The sequence below is a fragment of the Bombina bombina genome, chromosome 6, assembly GCF_027579735.1.
Source record: "Bombina bombina isolate aBomBom1 chromosome 6, aBomBom1.pri, whole genome shotgun sequence".
NCBI lineage: Eukaryota > Metazoa > Chordata > Amphibia > Anura > Bombinatoridae > Bombina > Bombina bombina.
The window spans coordinates 861,621,609-861,642,956 of NC_069504.1; the positions used below are offsets into that span (position 1 = coordinate 861,621,609).

A 21,348-nucleotide genomic window follows, 5' to 3' on the forward strand; every position below is an offset into this window, starting at 1 on the left:
AGAAAAAAGACAAATCTGACACATTCCATGTAAAACTCCAAAAATGGACTGGACAAAATTATTGGCACCTTCTAAAAATTGTAAGAAATAATTGTATTCCAAGTTTGTGATGCTCCTGTAATTTTTAATGAAACTCACTTGTATCAATTAACAGGTGCTGACAATATAGAAATCACACCGGCAACCAGTTAAAATGGTGAACAATTGACTCAACCTTTCTGTTGTGTGTCTCTGTGTGCCACACTGGGCATGGAGAAGAGAAAGAGCAGCAAAGAATTGTCTGAGAATTTGAGAACAAAAATTGTGGAAAAGCATGGACAATCTCAAGGTTACAAGTCCATCTCCAGAGATCTTAATGTGTCCACTGTGCACAACATTGTCAAGAAGTTTACAGCACATGGCACTAGACATGTGCGATTCGATTTGGTCCGAATCGAAATTCGGACGAATTTGTAGAATTCAGAGATTTGGATCGATTCGAATTTCCGAATTGCGGTAGTGCTGAATCTACCGAATCAATCCGAATCGATTCAAATTTATTCGGTAGATTCGGATGGATTCGGATGGCTGTGTATTACACTAGTATTGTACAGTATACTAGTGTAATACACAGCATATCCCCTTAACACTTACCGATATCCCGAAATTCCGAATCGATTCGAACCAAATCGAACCAAATTTTTTACGAATCCGAAAGAATCTGAATGAATCCGAAATGAATTCATTCGATTTCTTCCAAATTCGAATCGATCCGAACTGAAATTCGAATCGGTCCGAATCAATCCGAACCAAATTTTTCGACGCTGCACATATCTACATGGCACTGTAGCTAATTTCCCTAGACGTGGACAAAAGAGAAAAATTTATGAAAGATTGCAACAAAGGATTGTTTGAATGGTGGATAAAGAACCTTGATCAACTTCCAGATAAATTCAAGCTGACCTTCAGGCACAGGGTACAAATGTGTCAGCTAGCACTATAAGTCGCCATCTGAATGAAAAGTGACGCTATGGTAGGAGACCCAGGAGGACCCCACTGCTGACACAGAAACATAAAAAAAGCCAGATTGGAGTTTGCCAAAACTTACCAGAGGAAGCCAAAATCCTTTTGGGAGAATGTGCCGTGGACAGACTAAACAAAATTACAGCTTTTTCAGTAAAGCCCATCATTCTACTGTTTTCAGAAAAAGAAATTAGGCTTTTAAATAAAAGAATACAGTACCTACAGTCAAACATGGTGGAGGTTCACTGATGTTTTGGGGTTGCTTTGCTGCTTCAGGCACTGAAAGTCTTGACTGTGTTTATGGCATTATTAAATCTGAAGACTACCAAATAATTATGTGGTACAATGTAGGGCCTATTGTCAGAAAGTTGGGTCTCTGTCAGCAGGACAACGACCCAAAGCCCACGTTAAAAATCACCTAGAAATTGGTTTAAGACAAAGCGCTGGAGAGTACTGAACTGGACAGAAATGAGTCCAGATCTCAATCCCATAGAGCACCTGTGAAGAGATCTCAAAACAGCAGTTGGGAAAAGGAACCCTTCCAATCTGAGAGACCTGGAGCAGTTGGAGAAAGAAGAGTGGTCCAAAATTCCAGTAGAGAGGTGTAAGAAACTCATTGATGGTTACAGGAAGCTATTGATTTCAGTTTTTTTTCCGAAGGGGTGTGCTACCAAATATTAAATTGAGGGTGCCAATACATTTGTCCAGTCCATTTTTGGAGTTTTGCGTGTAATGTATCAATCACAATCCATAACACTCGCCCCATTAAAATATAGCAGATCCTGCTCCTGTGGCCTCTGCTTCAGCAGCTAGTTTATAACAGATGGTTTGTAGGATAGGTTGGTGGGTAAACTCGTACCTACTGGGAAATAAAATATATATTAAAATTCTTTGGACATGATTACAGGGCTTAATAAGCATGACTAAACAGAATGTATAAGATATAGGCCTCTATTTATCAAGTCGTTGAATTTCTTGCATTCAACGGCACCAATACGCTCACCTAAGATCACCTAACATCGCTGCCGCGGACCTGAATACGTTCTCCAAAATTATCAAAAAAGCTGTCAAAAAGCCACGCTCCAAGTATGGTGCGATGAGCAGCGGGCTGTTGTTAACTAACAGTCATCGATCTCGCTGCTCTTCGGCTTTTTTACAGCTTTCTTGGTATACTGTCACTAAACACCCACACTATATTATACTGTTTACCCCTATACCACCGCTCCCGGACCCTGCCGCAACTAAATAAAGTTATTAACCCCTAAACCACCGCTCCCGGAGCCCACCGCAACTCTAATAAATGTATTAACCTCTAAACCGCCGCTCCCAGAGCCCACCGCCACCTATATTATACATATTAACCCCTAATCTTCCGCCCCCTATACCGCCGCCACCTACATAAAGTTATTAACCCCTATCCTGCCGCTCCCGGACCCCGCTGCAACTAAATAAAGTGTTTAACCCCTAAACCACCGCACCCGGAGCCCACTGTCACCTACATTATATTTATTAACCCCTAATCTGCCCCCCCTACACCGCCGCCACTATATTAAATGTATTAACCCCTAAACCTAAGTCTAACACTCACACCCCCCTAACTTAAATATAATTTAAATAAATCTAACTAAATTATTCCTATTTAAAACTAAATGCTTACCTATAAAATAAACCCTAAGATAGCTAGAATATAACTAATAGATACATTGTAGCTAGCTTAGGATTTATTATTATTTTACAGGCAACTTTATATTTATTTTAACTAGCTACAATAGTTATTAAATAGTTATTAACTATTTAATAACTACCTAGCTAAAATAAATACAAAAGTACCTGTAAAATAAAACCTAACCTAAGTTACAATTACACCTAACACTACACTATCATTAAATTAGTTACCTACATTAACTACAATTAACTACAATTAAATACAATGAAATAAAATTATCTAAAGTACAAAAAAACAAACACTAAATTACAGAAAATAATAAACACTAACCCCTTGAAGATCACCCTACCTTGAGACGTCTTCACCCAACCAGGCCGAAGTCCTCCATGAAGCCGGCAGAAGTTGTCCTCCAGACGTGCAGCAGTGATCCTCCAAGCCGGCTAGAAGAGGTCCTCCAGACGGGCAGAAGTCTTCATACAGGCGGCATCTTCTATCTTCCTCCATCCAGCGTGGAGCGGCTCCATCTTCAAATCATCCGACGCGGAGCATCCTCTTCCAACGACATCCGACGACTGAATGAAGGTACCTTTAAGTGACGTCATCCAAGATGGCATCCCTTGAATTCTGATTGGCTGATAGAATTTCTATTGGAACAGCCAATAGAATGCAAGCTCAATCCTATTGGCTGATTGGATCAGCCAATAGGATTGAACTTCAATCCTATTGGCTGATTGCATCAGCCAATAGGATTTTTCCTACCTTAATTCTGATTGGCTGATAGAATTCTATCAGCCACTTGGAATTCAAGGGACGCCATTTTGGATGACATCATTTAAAGGACCATTCATTCAGTCGTCGGATGTCGTTAGAAGAGGATGCTCCGCGTCAGATGTCTTGAAGATTGACCCGCTCCGCGCCGGATGGATGAAGATAGAAGATGCCGCCTGGATGAAGACTTCTGCCCGTCTGGAGGTCCTCTTTTGCCCGGCTTGGATGAAGACTTCTGCCCGTCTGGAGGACCACTTCGCCCGGCTTCGTGGAGGACTTCAGCCCAGCTGAGTGAAGACGTCTCAAGGTAGGGTGATCTTCAATGGGTTAGTGTTAGGTCTTTTTAAGGGGGGATTGGGTGGGTTTTAGAGTAGGGTTGGGTGTGTGGGTGGTGGGTTTTAATGTTGGGGGGGTATTGTACTTTTTTTTACAGGTTATAGAGCTGATTACTTTGGGGCAATTCCCCGCAAAAGGCCCTTTTAAGGGCTATTCGTAATTTAGTATAGGGTAGGGCTTTTTATTATTTTGGGGGGCTTTTTTATTTTATTAGGGGGATTAGATTAGGTGTAATTAGTTTAAAAAAATTGTAATTATTTTATTATTTTCTGTAATTTAGTGTTGTTGTTTTTTTGTACTTTAGATAATTGTTTTTAATTGTATTTAATTGTATTTAGTTTAGGGAATTTATTTAATTATAGTGTAGTGTTAGGTGTAATTGTAACTTAGGTTAGGTTTTATTTTACAGGTATATTTGTATTTATTTTAACTAGGAAGTTATTAAATAGTTAATAACTATTTAATAACTATCCTACCTAGTTAAAATAAATACAAAGTTGCCTGTAAAATAAAAATAAATCCTAAGCTAGCTACAATGTAACTATTAGTTATATTGTAGCTATCTTAGGGTTTATTTTATAGGTATTTAGTTTTAAATAGGAATAATTTATTTAATGATAGTAATTTTATTTAGATATATTTAAATTATATTTACATTAGTGGGTGTTAGGGTTAGACTTAGGTTTAGGGGTTAATAAATGTAATATAGTGTCGGCGACGTTGGGGGCGGCAGATTAGGGGTTAATAAATTTAGGTAGGCGGCGGCGGTGTGTGTGTGGGGGGCAGATTAGGGGTTAAAAACTTTATTAGAGTTGTGGTGGGCTCCGGGAGCGGCGGTTTAGGGGTTAATACATTTATTAGAGTTGCGGCGGTATGGGGGGGCAGATTAGGGTTTAATATGTATAATGTAGGTGGCGGCGGTGTAGGGGGGCAGATTAGGGGTGTTTAGGCTCGGGGTACATGTTAGGGTGTTAGGTGTAGACATTTCCCATAGAAATCAATGGGATATCGGGCAGCAGCGAACATGAGCTTTCGCTGCTTTCAGACTCCCATTGATTCCTATGGTATCCGCCGCCCTGGAGGCGGCAGATTGAAAACCAGGTACGCTGGGCCGGAAAAGTGCTGAGTGTACCTGGTAGGAATTTGATAACTTCCAAAAGTAGTCAGATAGTGCCGAACTTGCGTTCGGAACATCTGTAGTGACGTAAGCATCGATCTGTGTCGGACTGAGTCCGGCGGATCGTATGTTACGTCACAAAATTCTAATTTTGCCGGTCTGTAGGGTTTGATAACTAAGGCGAATCAGTCTCGCCACAAAAACGCTGCAGAATTCCAGCGTATTTGCGGTTGACAGCTTGATAAATAGAGGCCATAGTATAATGATTTGTAATGTTAAATCTCTGGGTATATGATCCGGTGTTCCAGACTTCTGGGGGTAATTTTATTTTTAATCCTCTTGGTAGTACATAGGGTAGTGTGAAACAAATGATAATATTTAAATAATTATTCTCTACTAGAGAACACGTGTAATCGTAAATATTATTATCATAACTTAAACATAAAATGCCAGCATATTCTGCAACACTATGATATTAGGTACATGATGACAGGGAAATATTTATAAAAGACAATTGCATGAACGAAAGGGATAAGCTTGAGTACTATTCCAAAGTGTATAAATGTGGCAGTTTGCTTTTCACTAGACTACATGCCTTTGATTGGCTAATATACTAGAGAGTCACATAAACTCAGATGCAGCACACAGAAAATAAAGCTGTTTATGGCAGATTAACAAACATGTAATGAACCAATGTTTGTTCAGGATAATCTTTCAAATCATCATTTATCCCATCTGGAGAAAAAAAAAATTCAGATGCTTCCATTTTAAGCCATTTGAAAGGGAGTAGAAAGCTCTTTGTAATGAGGAGGAGGCTGAGGGAAAGTAGACAAAGCATAAATGATAGGGTGCAGGGTGGAGAAAGACAAATACAGTCTAAGAAGGATGAACTATGTGAAGAATAAAAGGGGGCTGCAGATATCCTCATTGATACAGCTGCACAATTTTTTCCTGGGTGTTATTTAACAACTTATTTTCTTAGCAGCAAAGTGTTAGTCCACTGTGGTGAAAAACAAACATAATATATACAAGGGGTTTAGAAGAAAAGCATAAATATAGCTATAAAGACATGGAAATGTGGCTCTGCTCTATGCTCCTCCCACTTGCACCAGGATAAAGTGAAGAGGTTGCAGACCAATGCAGGCAAGTCATGCACACAGACGCAGCTGAAAGAATAACATTAACAGAACAACTTGGAAGAACCCCCCCCCCCCACACACACACAGATGTAGCTATGCTAGACAATCTGTAGAATATGATACACATACCCCAGTACATTTTAATATATGTGAGTGTTTAAGTATGTGCTTAGAATGAAAGGAATTCTCAGTATACAACTACCAGACTACATTTTTTCTCTGTATATATATATATATACACTCAGTCTCCCAGTCACCCCTAGTAACAACCCCCACCTGTTAGCTGATTGGACGGCCTCTCATTGACATCACTATCTCAAGGCCTTCTCTAATTGGTGGTTGTCTCGGATTCTGAGCCTCAGTAGCCACGGTAACAAGGCAAGCGTTACCTTAGCAATAAAGGATCCCGCCCTGACACACAGCAGCCAATCAGTGGCCTGCAATAAGTTAACCCATTCCATGCTTGTCACACAATTAATAAATATGCTTTACTTTTATCAGCTAAACAAATGACTTTCATGAACATTATGCTGTAATAATAACCATGCTCGAAGCTTAAAATAATATAATACTGCATACTGACAACCATTTACACACATATCACAGGCAGATGCACAAATAACATGCTTCATTCTTTAACAATGACAGCTTAACATAGACTCAGCATTCACAACACTCAGAGACTCATAATCCTGTTATGGAATTCCTTTGCATACAGAGAATCCTGCAATAATCATAGCCCACCACACACTAAGCAACCTGCAATTTTCACAGCCATCCACTCACACTGCTTCCTGTTATAATGTAACCCCTCCACTCACACACATCCTGTTATAATCACATCCCTCCTTACACACTGAACAGTGCAGTAATCACAATCTTCCACACACAGCCAACCTCACACACACACACTGCTTCCTGTAATAATCACATCCCTCCTTACACACTGAACAGTGCAGTAATCACAATCTTCCACACACAGCCAACCTCTCACACACACACTGCTTCCTGTAATAATCACATCCCTTCATCCTGTAACAATAGCAGCTCTCCACTCACATGCTGCATACTGTAAGATACCCTATATAGTACACAGTCTTTTAAAATGCATTCTTTTAGACACTACAATAAAAATATACCTTTAAAGGGACATAAATCTGCAATAAGAAAATGTTCTAATACATTAGAATTTTTTTAATTGTACTGTTGCTTACATATTTGTGTTTAACCACCATAAAGGGTTAAACACATAGGGTCAGATTACAAGTGGTGAGCTAGAAGTAAACTTTTAACGTGCACAGGTTAGCGTGCGTATTACAAGTTGAAAGTAAAACGTTTTATAATTTGAGGACTTCAGATATTGCGAATGTGATAACTTATTCTCCCATCAGACTTCAATGGAGAGGGCAAACTGGAAAAAATGCTAACAATTATCACTCGCGCGCTAACTTGAAAGGAGTTAAATCTACAGCTTTAACCCGAAGGTAGTTAAAAATATTTTACATTCCAATGTTATTCACATATAAGAAAAAAGAAAATCTACTTATTTTTAAATACATTTTTCAATATATATCTGATGTATTTATGTGTGTGTGTATACTATGGGGCTTATTTATTAATGTACGAGCGGACATGATCCGATATTGCGGATCATGTCTGCCACACATCGATAAGTGCCCACAGTATATGCTGTCGGCATTTATCATTGCACCAGCAGTTCTTGTGAACAGCTGGTGCAACGCCGCCCCCTGCAGATTCGCGGCCAGCAGGGGGTGTCAATCAACCCGATCGTATTGGATCGGGTTGATTTTCGGAGATGTCTGTCTGCAGCCTCAGAGCAGACGGACAGGTTATGGAGCAGCGGTCTTTAAACCGCTGCTTCATAATTCGTGTTTCTGGCGAGCCTTCAGGCTCGCCGGAAACACGGGGCATCAAGCTGATTTATATACTGTGCTTGGTAACTTCGAGAAAAGCAAAGGGCAAAGTTATTTACAATGCTTAGTATATTTTGCATCCCTCTCTAGTGAAAACATGAGTATTTACATGACAATTACAAATATTACCTGTTATCAGATGGCAGAGGTAGTGGCACTCAGTACCGGTGAGTACCCCCACAAAAAAGCCCTGTATATATATATATATATATATATATATATATATATATATATATATATATATACACATATATATATATATATATATATATATATATATATATATATATATATATATATATATATACGTATTGGAATGTAAAATATTTACTGTACATACACTCACGAGAGCGTGCTTCCAAGGGCTTCCATGTGAGCCTCGTTAGGATGCCATCAGAGACGGGGGTAAGTTGTACAGCGATGGAAGCAAATATAAATATATCTGTATATAATTATATATTTATGTGTTAATATGTGTACATACACATATTAATATATAAATATATATGTATGTATATAAGCATATACATATATAGTTACAGGGAACACACAGTTCCCATAGACCGCAATGTAAAGGCACTTTTCAGTGTAATTTTTTTCTAACACTCCATTACCGCAAACTTTCCCCCGCAAAATACTGCGCAGTTACTTTATTAAAAATAAAAATGGTATAAATTTTATTTATTTAATAAAATGCAATACACTGTATTTTGGGGCCATATTTACAAAATGAACCAGAGATCTGATCTCTGGTTAATTTTATAAGTGTTAATGGCTACAGCGAGCATGTGGTAGCAATAACCAGCCACTTATAATGGCTGGTTATTTATCGCGCACCCACAAATGGCCAAATTTGCCCGCAATAAATTAGTGCTCTACTTGTAATCTAGCCCATAGTAAGCTGGGGTGAGTAATGCAAACTTTACATCCTCTTACAAATTAGAGTATATCATTTTTGCATCAGAATATCCCTTTACATATTAAAATGCTACAGAGGTAAAATACTTTTTGCAGGGTTTGGACTATGGTTAACTCCTTCCCGCTGCTCTCACATTCTTATCCCATCATAAATGTCACAGTTTCAAAAAGAAACTGCCAATCTGGCCCATATCACACCCTTACCCAAACCATTTAATGGCTTCACCCATGTCAAATGCTCACCATTGCTCCATCCCTGGTTGCCCACAATCAGCTCAGCCCAAAGGTCTCTTTGACTTAAAGGGATAGGAAAGTCAAAATTTAACATGTTTAAGATAGAGCATGCCATTTTAAGACACTTTTAAATTCACTTCTATTTTCAAATGTGCTTCATTCTCTTGATATCTCTTGTTGAAAAATAATACTCACATATACACTAGTGGGAGATATCTGCTGATTGATGCCTGCACACATTTGTCTCTTGTGATTGGCTAACTAGATGTGTTCATCTAGCTGCCAGCAGTGCAATGTTGTTCTTTCAGCAATGGATAACAAGATAATGAAGTAAATTTGATAATAAAAGTAAATTGGACATTTTTTTTTTAATTTTATGTTCTATTTAAATCATGACAGAAAATTTTGGGGTTTCCTGTACCTTTAAAGGGAAACTAAACCTACATTTTTTATTTAATGATTCAGACAGAGCATGCAATTTTAAGCAACTTTCTTATTTACTCCTATTATCAATTTTTCTTCTGTATTATACATTTTCTTCGTTCTCTTCAGGTTCTGAACCATAAATGGGCCGACTCCTAAGCTTTACATTTCTGCTTTTTAAATAAAGATAGCAAGAGAACAAAGAAAAATTAATGATAGAAATAAATTAGAAAGTTGCTTAAAATTGCATGTGCTATCTGAAACATTAAAGAAAAAAATGTGGGTTTAGTATCCCTTTAACCCCAGCCTCTGAGTCCTTTATGTAACCCAGGAATTCTGCTGATAAAACTCACCCTTGTAACATTTTAACCTTCAACTCTGCAACATTTTAATTTGCAAAATATTTCAGCTGGGACAATTGCACTGTAGCAAAATATTGTTTGCAACATGACATTCAAATTTCAATAGTAAATACTTTTATTCAAGGAGCCCTCTGTGTAGCCACTTACTTTTTTTTTTTTGGCTAGAGAAGAAACATTATATATTGTGTAAACTTACCTCCAGATCTGTCAAGGTTTTCTAACCTATAGGAAACCACCGATCTTCCATATCCCTGCAATTACATAAAAAAAATTAAAAAATAAACACTTTCAGCTAGATTACGAGTTGTGCCTTACCGCAAAACGACTTACGTAAACTTTGTAAAGTCTTTTTTCTATGGGACTTCCATAGCGCCAGTATTACGAGTCTGTCCTGGGAGGCCAAAAAGTGAGCGGTACACCCTACCCTGTCAAGATCCCTAACGCATTTAAAAGTCAGTAGTTAATAGTTTTATGGTACAACGCCGTAACATAAAACTCATAACTAAAGTGCTAAAAAGTACACTAACACCCATAAACTACCTATTAACCCCAAAACTGAGGCCCTCCCGCATCGCAAACACTATGATAAAAATTTTAACCCCTAATCTGCTGCTCCGCACACCGCCGCCACCTACATTATATTTATGAACCCCTAATCTGCTGCCCCCAACATCGCCGACACCTACATTATATTTATTAACCCCTAATCTGCTGTCCCCAATGTCGCCACAACCTACCTACACTTTTTAACCCCTACGTCGCCGCCACTATAATAAAACATATTAACCCCTAAACCGCCGCACTCCCGCCTCGCAAACATTAGTTAAATATTATTAACCCCTAATCTGCTGTCCCTAACATCGCCGCCACCTACCTACATTTATTAACCCCTAATCTGCTGCCCCCAACGTCGCCGCCACTATATTAAAGTTATTAACCCCTAAACCTATGTCTAACCCCAAACCTAACACCCCCTAACTTAAATATAATTTAAATAAATCTAAATAAATATTCCTATCATTAACTAAATTATTCCTATTTAAAACTAAATACTTACCTATAAAATAAACCCATAAGCTAGCTACAATATAACTAATAGTTACATTGTAGCTAGCTTAGGGTTTATTTTTATTTTACAGGTAAGTTTTTATTTATTTTAACTAGGTAGAATAGTTATTAAATAGTTATTAACTATTTAATAACTACCTAGCTAAAATAAAGACAAATTTACCTATAAAATAAAACATAACCTAAGTTACACTAACACCTAACACTACAATATAATTAAATAAATTAACTAAATTAAATACAATTACCTAAATTAAATTAAATTAGTTAAAGTACAAAAAAACAAACACTAAATTACAGAAAATAATAAACAAATTACAGATATTTAAACTAATTACACCTAATCTAATAGCCCTATTAAAATAAAAAAGCCCCCCCCAAGATAAACAAAAACCCTAGCCTAAACTAAACTACCAATAGCCATTTAAAGGGCCTTTTGCGGGGCATTGCCCCAAAGTAATCAGCTCTTTTACCTGTAAAAAAAAAAATACAAACAACACCCCCAACAGTAAAACCCACCACCCACACAACCAACCCCCCAAATAAAATACTATCTAAAAAAACCTAAGCTCCCCATTGCCCTGAAAAGGGCATTTGGATGGGCATTGCCCTTTAAAGGGCAGTTAGCTCTTTTGCCACCCAAACCCTAACCTAAAAATAAAACCCACCCAATACACCCTTAAAAAAATCTAACACTATCCCCCTGAAGATCGACTTACCGGGAGACGTCTTCATCCAAGCCGGGCCAAAGTCCTCAACAAAGAAGTCTTCATTCAAGTCAGGCGAAGTGGTCCTCCAGATGGGCAGAAGTCTTCATCCAGACAGCATCTTCTATCTTCATCCATCCGGCACGGAGCGGGTCCATCTTCAAGACATCCGACACAGAGCATCCTCTTCATCCGACGACTAAAGCTGAATGAAGGTACCTTTAAGTGACGTCATCCAAGATGGCGTCCTTTAGATTCCGATTGGCTGATAGAATTCTATCAGCCAATCGGAATTAAAGTAGAAAAAATCCTATTGACTGATGCAATCAGCCAATAGGATTGAAGTTCAATCCTATTGGCTGATCCAATCAGCCAATAGGATTGAGCTTGCATTCTATTAGCTGATTGGAACAGCCAATACAATGTTAGCTCAATCCTATTGGCTGATTAGATCTAATTGGATCTAAGGGACGCCATCTTGGATGACATCACTTAAAGGTACCTTCATTCAGCTTTAGTCGTCGGATGAAGAGGATGCTCCGTATCGGATGTCTTGAAGATGGACCCGCTCTGTGCCGGATGGATGAAGATAGAAGATGCTGTCTGGATGAAGACTTCTGCCCATCTGGAGGACCACTTCGCCCGACTCGAATGAAGACTTCTCCCGGCTTCGTTGAGGACTTTGGCCCGGCTTGGATGAAGACGTCTCCTGGTAAGTCGATCTTCAGGGGGTTAGTGTTAGGTTTTTTTAAGGGTGTATTGGGTGGGTTTTATAATTAGGTTAGGGTTTGGGCGGCAAGAGAGCTAACTGCCCTTTTAAGGGCAATGCACATCCAAATGCCCTTTTCAGGGCAATAGGGAGCTTAGTTTTTATTAGATAGTATTTTATTTGGGGGGTTGGTTGTGTGGGTGGTGGGTTTTACTGTTGGGGGGGTTGTTTGTATTTTTTTTTTTACAGGTAAAAGAGCTGATTAATTTGGGGCAATGCCCCGCAAAAGGCCCTTTTAAGGGCTATTGGTAGTTTAGTTTAGGCTAGGGTTTTTTTTATTTTGGGAGGGCTTTTTTATTTTGATAGGGCTATTAGATTAGGTGTAATTAGTTTAAATATCTGTAATTTGTTTATTATTTTCTGTAATTTAGTGGGGTTTTTTGTACTTTAGCTAATTTGATTTAATTTAGGTAATTGTATTTAATTTAGTTAATTTAATTAATTATATTGTAGTGTTAGGTGTTAGTGTAACTTAGGTTAGGTTTTATTTTACAGGTAAATTTGTCTTTATTTTAGCTAGGTAGTTATTAAATAGTTAATAACTATTTAATAACTATTCTACCTAGTTAAACTTGCCTGTAAAATAAAAATAAACCCTAAGCTAGCTACAATGTAACTATTAGTTAATTGTAGCTATCTTAAGGTTTATTTTATAGGTAAGTATTTAGTTTTAAATAGGAATAATTTAGTTAATGATAGGAATATTTATTTAGATTTATTTAAATTATATTTAAGTTAGTGGGTGTTAGGTTTAGGGTTAGACTTAGGTTTAGGGGTTAATAACTTTAATATAGTGGCAGCGACGTTGGGGGCGGCAGATTTGGGGTTAATAAATGTAGGTAGGTTGCGGTGACATTGGGGACGGCAGATTAGGGGTTAATAAATATAATGTAGGTGGCGGCGATGTTGGGGGCAGCAGATTAAGGGTTCATAACTATAATGTAGGTGGCGGTGGTGTCCGGAGCGGCAGATTAGGGGTTAAGAAAGCATGTTTGTAACTTACTGTAAATTGCTTATGCGCATTTCAACTTTATTTGCTAGGCCATTTACCTGAGGAATAGAGATCTGAGTGAGCTTTTGTGAATTTACACATTGTGCAGAAACTCTATGGTCTGCTAGTGAATCGAGTCTAGTGTCCTGTATAAAACGAATCTCTGCAGACATACAGCGTATGCCTTTGTTGCTCCCATGATGACCTGTGCAAATTTTAGTCTTTTTCACATCCAGTACTAATGCCACACAGTATCCTGTGCAAAACCAAGAATCCTGTACTGCTCACACAACACCCAATGATAGCCATAGCATTTCATTTTCACTAATGTCCTGATAGTAAACTAATATATGGCATTGGCTAGATTACGAGTCTTGCGTTATGAATAAAAAAGCAGCGTTAAGCCTTATAACGCTGCTTTTTTACTACCGCTGGTATTTCGAATCTTGCAGATTTAGGGGCACTGCACACTTTTTTTGGCCTTACCGCAAATCAACTTGCGCAAATTGTGTATAGTCTTTTTTTCTATGGGACTTCCATAGCGCCGGTATTACGAGCTTGTCCTGGGAGGCCAAAAAGTGAGCGGTACACCCTATCCCGTCAAGATTCGTACCGCATTTTAAAGTCAGTAGTTATGAGTTCTACACTACAAAGCCGTAGCATAAAACTCATAACTAAAGTACTAAAAAGTACACTAACACCCATAAACTACCTATTAACCCCTAAACCGAGGCCCTTCCGCATCACAAACACTAAATGCAATTTATTAACCCCTAATCTGCCGCTCCAGACATCGCCGCCACTAGAATAAACATATTAACCCCTAAACTGCCGCACTCCTGCCTCGAAAACATTAGTTAAATATTATTAACCCCTAATCTGCTGTCCCTAACATCGCCGCCACCTACCTACATTTATTAACCACTAATCTGCAACTCCAGACATCGCCACCACCTACATTATACGTAATAACCCCTAATCTGCTGCCCCCAATGTCGCTGCAGCCTACCTACATTTATTAACCCCTAATCTGCCGTCCCCAATGTCGCCGCCACTATTCTAAATTTATTAACCCCTAAACCTAAGTCTAACCCTAACCCTAACACCCACTAACTTAAATATAATTTAAATAAATCTAAATAAAATTCCTATCATTACCTAAATTATTCCTATTTTAAACTAAATACTTACCTGTAAAATAAACCCTAAGCTAGCTACACTATAACTAATAGTTACATTGTATCTATCTTAGGTTTTATTTTTATTTTACAGGCAAGTTTGTATTTATTTTAACTAGGTAGAATAGTTACTAAATAGTTATTAACTATTTACTAACTACCTAGCTAAAATAAATACAAATTTACCTGTAAAATAAAACCTAACCTGTCTTACACTAAGACCTAACCTAACACTACATTCTATTGGCTGTTCCAATCAGCTGATTTATTTGGGGCAATGCCCCGCGAGAAGGCCCTTTTAAGGGCTATTGATAGTTTAGTTTAGGCTAGGGTTTTTTTTTATTTTGGGGGGGCTTTTTTTATTTTGATAGGGCTACTAGATTAGGTGTAATTAGTTTAAAGATCTTGTAATTTGTTTTTTATTTTCTGTAATTTAGTGTGTTTTTTTTGTAATTTAGCTAATTGTATTGAATTTATTTAATTGTATTTAATTTAGGTAATTTATTTAATTGTAGTGTTAGGTTAGGTGTTAGTGTAAGACAGGTTAGGTTTTATTTTACAGGTAAATGTGTATTTATTTTAGCTAGGTAGTTAGTAAATAGTTAATAACTATTTAGTAACTATTCTACCTAGTTAAAATAAATACAAACTTGCCTGTAAAATAAAAATAAGTATTTAGTTTTAAATAGGAATAATTTAGGTAATGATAGGAATTTTATTTAGATTTATTTAAATTATATTTAAGTTAGTGGGTGTTAGGGTTAGACTTAGGTTTAGGGGTTAATAAATTTAGAATAGTGGCGGCGACGTTGGGGATGGCAGATTAGAGGTTAGTAAATGTAGGGAGGTTGCAGCGACATTGGGGGGCAGCAGATTAGGGGTTAATAAGTATAATGTAGGTAGCGGCAATGTCCAGAGCGGCAGATTAGGGGTTAATAAATGTAGGTAGGTGGCAGCGATGTTAGGGGCTTCAGATTAGGGATTAATAATATTTAACTAGTGTTTGAGATGCGGGAGTGTGGCGGTTTAGGGGTTAATATGTTTATTATAGTGGCGGCGATGTCCGGAGCGGCAGATTAGGGGTTAATAAGTATAATGTAGGTGTTGGCGATGTCGGGGGCAGCAGATTAGGGGTTAATAAGTGTAAGATTAGGGGTGTTTAGACTCGGGGTTCATGTTCGGGTGTTAGGTGTAAACATAAAATGTGTTTCCCCATAGGAATCAATGGGGCTGCGTTACTGAGCTAAACGCTGCTTTTTTGCAGGTGTTAGACTTTTTCTCAGCCGGCTCTCCCCATTGATGTCTATGGGGAAATCGTGCACGAGCACGTACAACCAGCTCAACGCTGACTTAAGCAGTGCTGGTATTGGAGTGCGGTATGGAGCACAATTTTGCTCTATGCTCACTTCTTGCCTTTTAACGCCCGGTTTTTAAAAACCTGTAATACTAGCGCTGTAGGTAAGTGAGTGGTGGCAACAACGTGCAAGTTAGCAACACACCCCTCTTACCACAAAACTCGTAATCTGGCTGTTAGTTTGTTTTCTAAACCATTGTCATAGCAGTTTTATCAACATTTTTTGTACAAGTATAAGCTATTGGCATGGTTAAATGCTTAGTGCCATTAATAGCATATATATTCAGTATCCCTTGTATAAAGCAGCAGAAATATGAAAGAAACACATAAGACAGAACCTGTGATTTTCCAAAACAAGAAACAATGAATTCAGCTAAACAGTTAAAAGTACAGAGCTCTATGGATCACTGAGGGCCATAATTGTATGCATGAAAAAGAGCTGGTTAGCCTTGATGCCAGTGCCCATTTTCTCTTTAATACTGTGACAAAGACATGGAAGTGTAAATCAGTGTAGCCAAGACCTTTATAAATCTGTATGGCTGCACTCTATATTCCATTTATAAGGGTATCTGTTTACACCACAGATTTCCTCTCAATGTTTGATAAGGGGGAGGAGGCTACTTTAGAAGAGTATTAGTCCCCAGTTTGGAAAGAGGAAGCCCACCCTTTCTATTTAGATTTCTCATACTTCTGTTATTAGTAGATTGTCATAATGCCTTATGAACATATTGTCCACTTAAGATTGCATACAGCATACATACACACAATATGTCTCACATGAAAGAGGGGATTACTAACTTTCAAATAAGGGGTCTCATGCCCCTTTAGATACAATGTGATTACCTTAGAAAGTGCACTGTATGACTTTTTCAGTGCTCTGGACTATAGCACCCTAAAATAAGCACTACAACATAGTTTATCACCATGGCAACAGTGATCACCTGACAGAACCCTAGACATATGGAACAATAGCAGAGGGGTGGGGGTCGTTTATGCCCTATGTTGCCCCCACAATACATAAAGGAACCAGTCCTGCTTTTTCAAATGAGTCCAGTGTTTACCCAGCTGCCAGTTGGTTGCCATAACAGTAACAAATACCTCATAGCATTGGTTTTATTGTGGGGACACTGGTGATTTTAAGGGGTCTTTATTACAATTTCTGCATATAAATACACTACTTGGCCAATAATATGTAATTATTCCAACTATTTGTTAAGTTCAGGTGCTTCAGCCACAATCCAGCAAACATCCATTAAATCTCAAGAGACAAACATTGGCAGTACATTGGGTCATACTGATGAGCACAGAGACTTTCAACGTGGCAATGTCATAGGACGCCACAATTGCCACAAGTCAGTTTTTGACATTTCTACACTAAGAGTAGTAGATAGAGCTGAAAGACAAAGCACTCTCTGGTCTTATCAAGTGTACAACACAATTTTATTTACAGTGACGTTTCGGGGTGTTCACCCCTTCATCAGACCAACAAGATTAAAAAGAACAAACAATCATTTAAACCTAATTTAATCCCTCCCCCATCACTGAAAACCGCCAAAATAGTTGCCATGGTGATATCCAGGTGTTACAAATTATGCAACATAAAAAACCATAGTATACACATTGATAAAATAGAATCAAACATTACAATGACGATTGTTATGTTAGTGAGTGTTGCTAAAGTGATAATGCTAATAATATCCCTAACCTGAAACCTGTTTGTGTATAAGATAATTGCACCCAGTAAAAATTACTATAATGGGACACATTGTATACGACATATAAGCTATGTTTTTACATTGTCTGATACATTGAAACAGCAGCCACAGTGTATAAGTTATCAGATTATGCTGTTGATGCTTACCGTTATTGTTTCAAAGGCTGATCATGCTTTAAGGATCAACTGTCACATATGGCATGTATTATAATAAAGCCGTGACAGTGTGAGAATTGGGTCTGTTTGGCCCCGCACATATGGGGCGAGTATTAGCGTTTCATAGACATTACAATGTCCAACTTGCATATTATACGACTAATTATGTCATTGTCCTAGCAATTCTTATAACAGTGTATATCCCTATGTCATAGAGGGTGGATTACTAAGACCGAAATCCGAAATAAAACAAAAAAATAGCAACTTTAGCAATGCTCACTAACGTAATCAATCAATGTGCATACTAGGGTTTCTTTTGTAAGATGTACCGAGTCCACGGATTCATCCTAACTTGTGGGATATTGTCCTTCCTGAGAGGAAGTAGCAAAGAGAGCACCACAGCAGAGCTGTCTATATAGCTACCCCTTAACTCCACCCCCCAGTCATTCTCTTTGCTGGCTCTAAGCCGGAAGGGTAAAGAGAAGATGTGTTAAACTGTTAGTTTTATTTTATCTTCAATCAAGTGTTTGTTATTTTTAAATGGTACCGGTGTTGTACTATTTACTCTCAGGCAGGACATAGATGAAGATTTCTGCCTGGAGGATGATGATCTTAGCATTTGTAACTAAGGTCCACTGCTGTTCCTTCATGAGCTGAGGAGTACAGGAAAACTTCAGTGTGAGAAATGATTTCTTGCTATCCAGCAATGAGTTATGTTCAGTCATATTTTCTGCAGAGACTGTGTTAACTCAGAAAGGCTGACAGTGTCCCCATTAGGGGAAGGGTAAGCAGTAATCCTAGTGTTATCAGAGGTTTTTACTAGCTTGCATAAAAGGTTAATTTTTTGTAGGCACTCAGTTTGTTATGTGAATTTGGGACAAACGTTTTTGTGTCTGGGAGTAATGTTTTCTGTTTTATGGGACATTTGCTTGAGGGTTCTTTGCGGTTGTTTATAACCCACATGGCTTTCAGGCAGGGTTTGTTAGTTTTGTGTAGGCCCCAGCAACGTCGAGTGAGGTGGGCGGGGCCTACATTTACAAGCAGCAAGCAACTTCTCCTGAGGTCCTGATAGTCTTCTGAGGGACTAATTGAAGCTTTAAACCCCATATTATAACTTCCTAAGGGCAGGTAGGGCCACAGCAGAGCTGTGGCAAGGTGCTTTAGGGTTTTTTTAACTGGTTTTAGACAATTATCAATCCGTTTTTTTCATTTGGGGGTCTATTGCTTTTTTACTTGTGGATGAGGGATTTGCTGTCTGAGGGAGAGATTTCTGATTCAGGAAAGATGTCCCCTCAGACAGATTCAGATATGACAGCATTTAAATTTAAGCTAGAGCACCTCCGTTTATTGTTCAGTGAGGTTTTAGCTACTCTGGATGATTGTGACCCTATTGTCGTTCCAGAAAAATTGTGTAAAATGGACAAATATTTAGAGGTTCCTGTTTACACTGATGTTTTTCCGGTCCCTAAGAGGATTTCGGACATTGTTACTAAGGAGTGGGATAGACCAGGTATTCCGTTCCCTCCCCCTCCTGTTTTTAAGAAAATGTTCCCCATTTCTGACACCATAAAGGACTCATGGTAGACGGTCCCTAAGGTGGAGGGAACTATTTCTACTCTGGCTAAGCGTACAACTATACCTATTGAAGACAGTTGTGCTTTCATTGATCCTATGGATAAAAAGTTAGAGGGTCTCCTAAAGAAAATTTTTGTTCATCAGGGTTTTCTTCTTCAACCTATAGCGTGCATTGTTCCGGTAACCACTGCAGCTGCTTTTTGGTTTGAGGCTCTAGAAGAGACTCTTCAGATGGAGACCCCACTAGATGATATTTTGGACAGAATTAAGGCCCTTAAGTTGGCTAATTCTTTTATTAAAGACGCCACTTTTCATCTTGCGAAGTTAGCGGCAAAGAATTCAGGTTTTGCCATTTTAGCGCGAAGAACGTTATGGCTTAATTCCTGGTCAGCTGATGTGTCTATAAATCTAAGCTTTTGACCATCCCTTTTAAAGGTAAGACCCTATTCGGGCATGCACTGAAAGAGATCATTTCAGACATCACTGGAGGGAAGGGTCATGCCCTCCCTCAAGATAAGTCGAATAAGGACTAAACAAAATAATTTTCGTTCCTTTCGAAACTTCAAGGGTGGTCCCGCTTCCTCTTCCCCTGCTGCAAAGCAAGAGGGGAACTTTGCTCAATCCAAGCCAACCTGGAGACCTAACCAGGCTTGGAACAAGGGTAAACAGGCCAAAAAGCCTGCTGCTGCCACTAAGACAGCATGAAGGGGTAGCCCCCAATCCGGGACCGGATCAAGTAGGGGGCAGACTTTCTCTCTTTGCTCAGGCCTGGGCAAGAGACGTTCAGGACTCCTGGGCCGTAGAAATTGTAACCCAGCGGTATCTCCTAGATTTCAAAGATTCTCCTCCAAGGGGGAGGTTCCATCTTTCTCAATTGTCTGTAAACCAGACAAAAAGAGAGGCGTTCTTATGCTGTGTAGAAGACCATTTTACCATGGGAATTATCTACCCAGTTCCAAAAACAGAACAGGGCAAAGTTTCTACTCCAATCTGTTTGTGGTTCCCAAAAAAGAGGGAACCTTCAGGCCAATTCTAGATCTCAAGATCCTAAACCAATTCCTAAGAGTTCCATCCTTCAAGAGGGAGACCATTCGGACTATTTTACCAATGATCCAGGAGGGTCAATATATGACTACCGTGGATCTAAAGGATGCGTATCTACACATTCCTATCCACAAAGATCATCACCAGTTCCTCAGGTTTGCATTTCTGGACAGGCATTACCAGTTTGTGTCTCTTCCCTTCGGGTTGGCCACGGCACCAAGAATCTTCACAAGGGTCCCTTCTGGCGGTCCTAAGGCCGAGAGGCATAGCAGTGGCGCCTTTCTAGACGACATCTTAATTCAAGCGTCGACTTTCCAACTTGCCAAGTCTCACACAGACTTAGTGTTGGCCTTTCCAAGATCTCATGGGTGGAAGGTGAACTGGGAACTCTGAGATTCGGTGGACATGAAAATATTTCTGACAGAGGTCAGGAAATCAAAGATTTTAACCACCTGCCGAGCTCTTCATTCCATTCCTCGGCCGTCAGTGGCTCAGTGTATGGAGGTAATCGGACTTATGGTAGCGGCAATGGACATAGTTCCGTTTGCTCGCTTGCATCTCAGACCACTGCAACTATGCATGCTCAAACAGCGGAATGGGGATTATGCAGATTTATCTCCTCAGATAAATCTGGATCAAGAGACCAGAGACTCTCTTCTTTGGTGGTTGTCACAGGATCACCTGTCCAGGGGAATGTGTTTCCACAGGCCAGCGTGGGTTATTGTGACGACGGACGCCAGCCTACTGGGCTGGGGTGCGGTCTGGAATTCCCTGAAAGCACAGGGTTTGTGGACTCAGGAGGAGGCCCTCCTACCGATAAATATTCTGGAATTAAGAGCGATATTCAATGCTCTTCAGGTGTGGCCTCAGCTGGCTTCGGCCGGTTTCATCAG

The 21,348-nt window shown here is 39.0% G+C and overlaps 1 protein-coding gene across 1 annotated transcript in view; it reads right to left on the reverse strand.

The window, feature by feature from the left end:
• Positions 1–21,348, reverse strand: part of KDM6B (lysine demethylase 6B) — a 459,620-nt gene that overhangs the window by 299,249 nt on the left and 139,023 nt on the right. Inside the window, exon 2 of the mRNA XM_053718307.1 lies at positions 10,096–10,150. The gene's annotated coding sequence lies outside the window, so the exon portion shown is untranslated. The remainder of the gene's footprint in view (positions 1–10,095; positions 10,151–21,348) is intronic.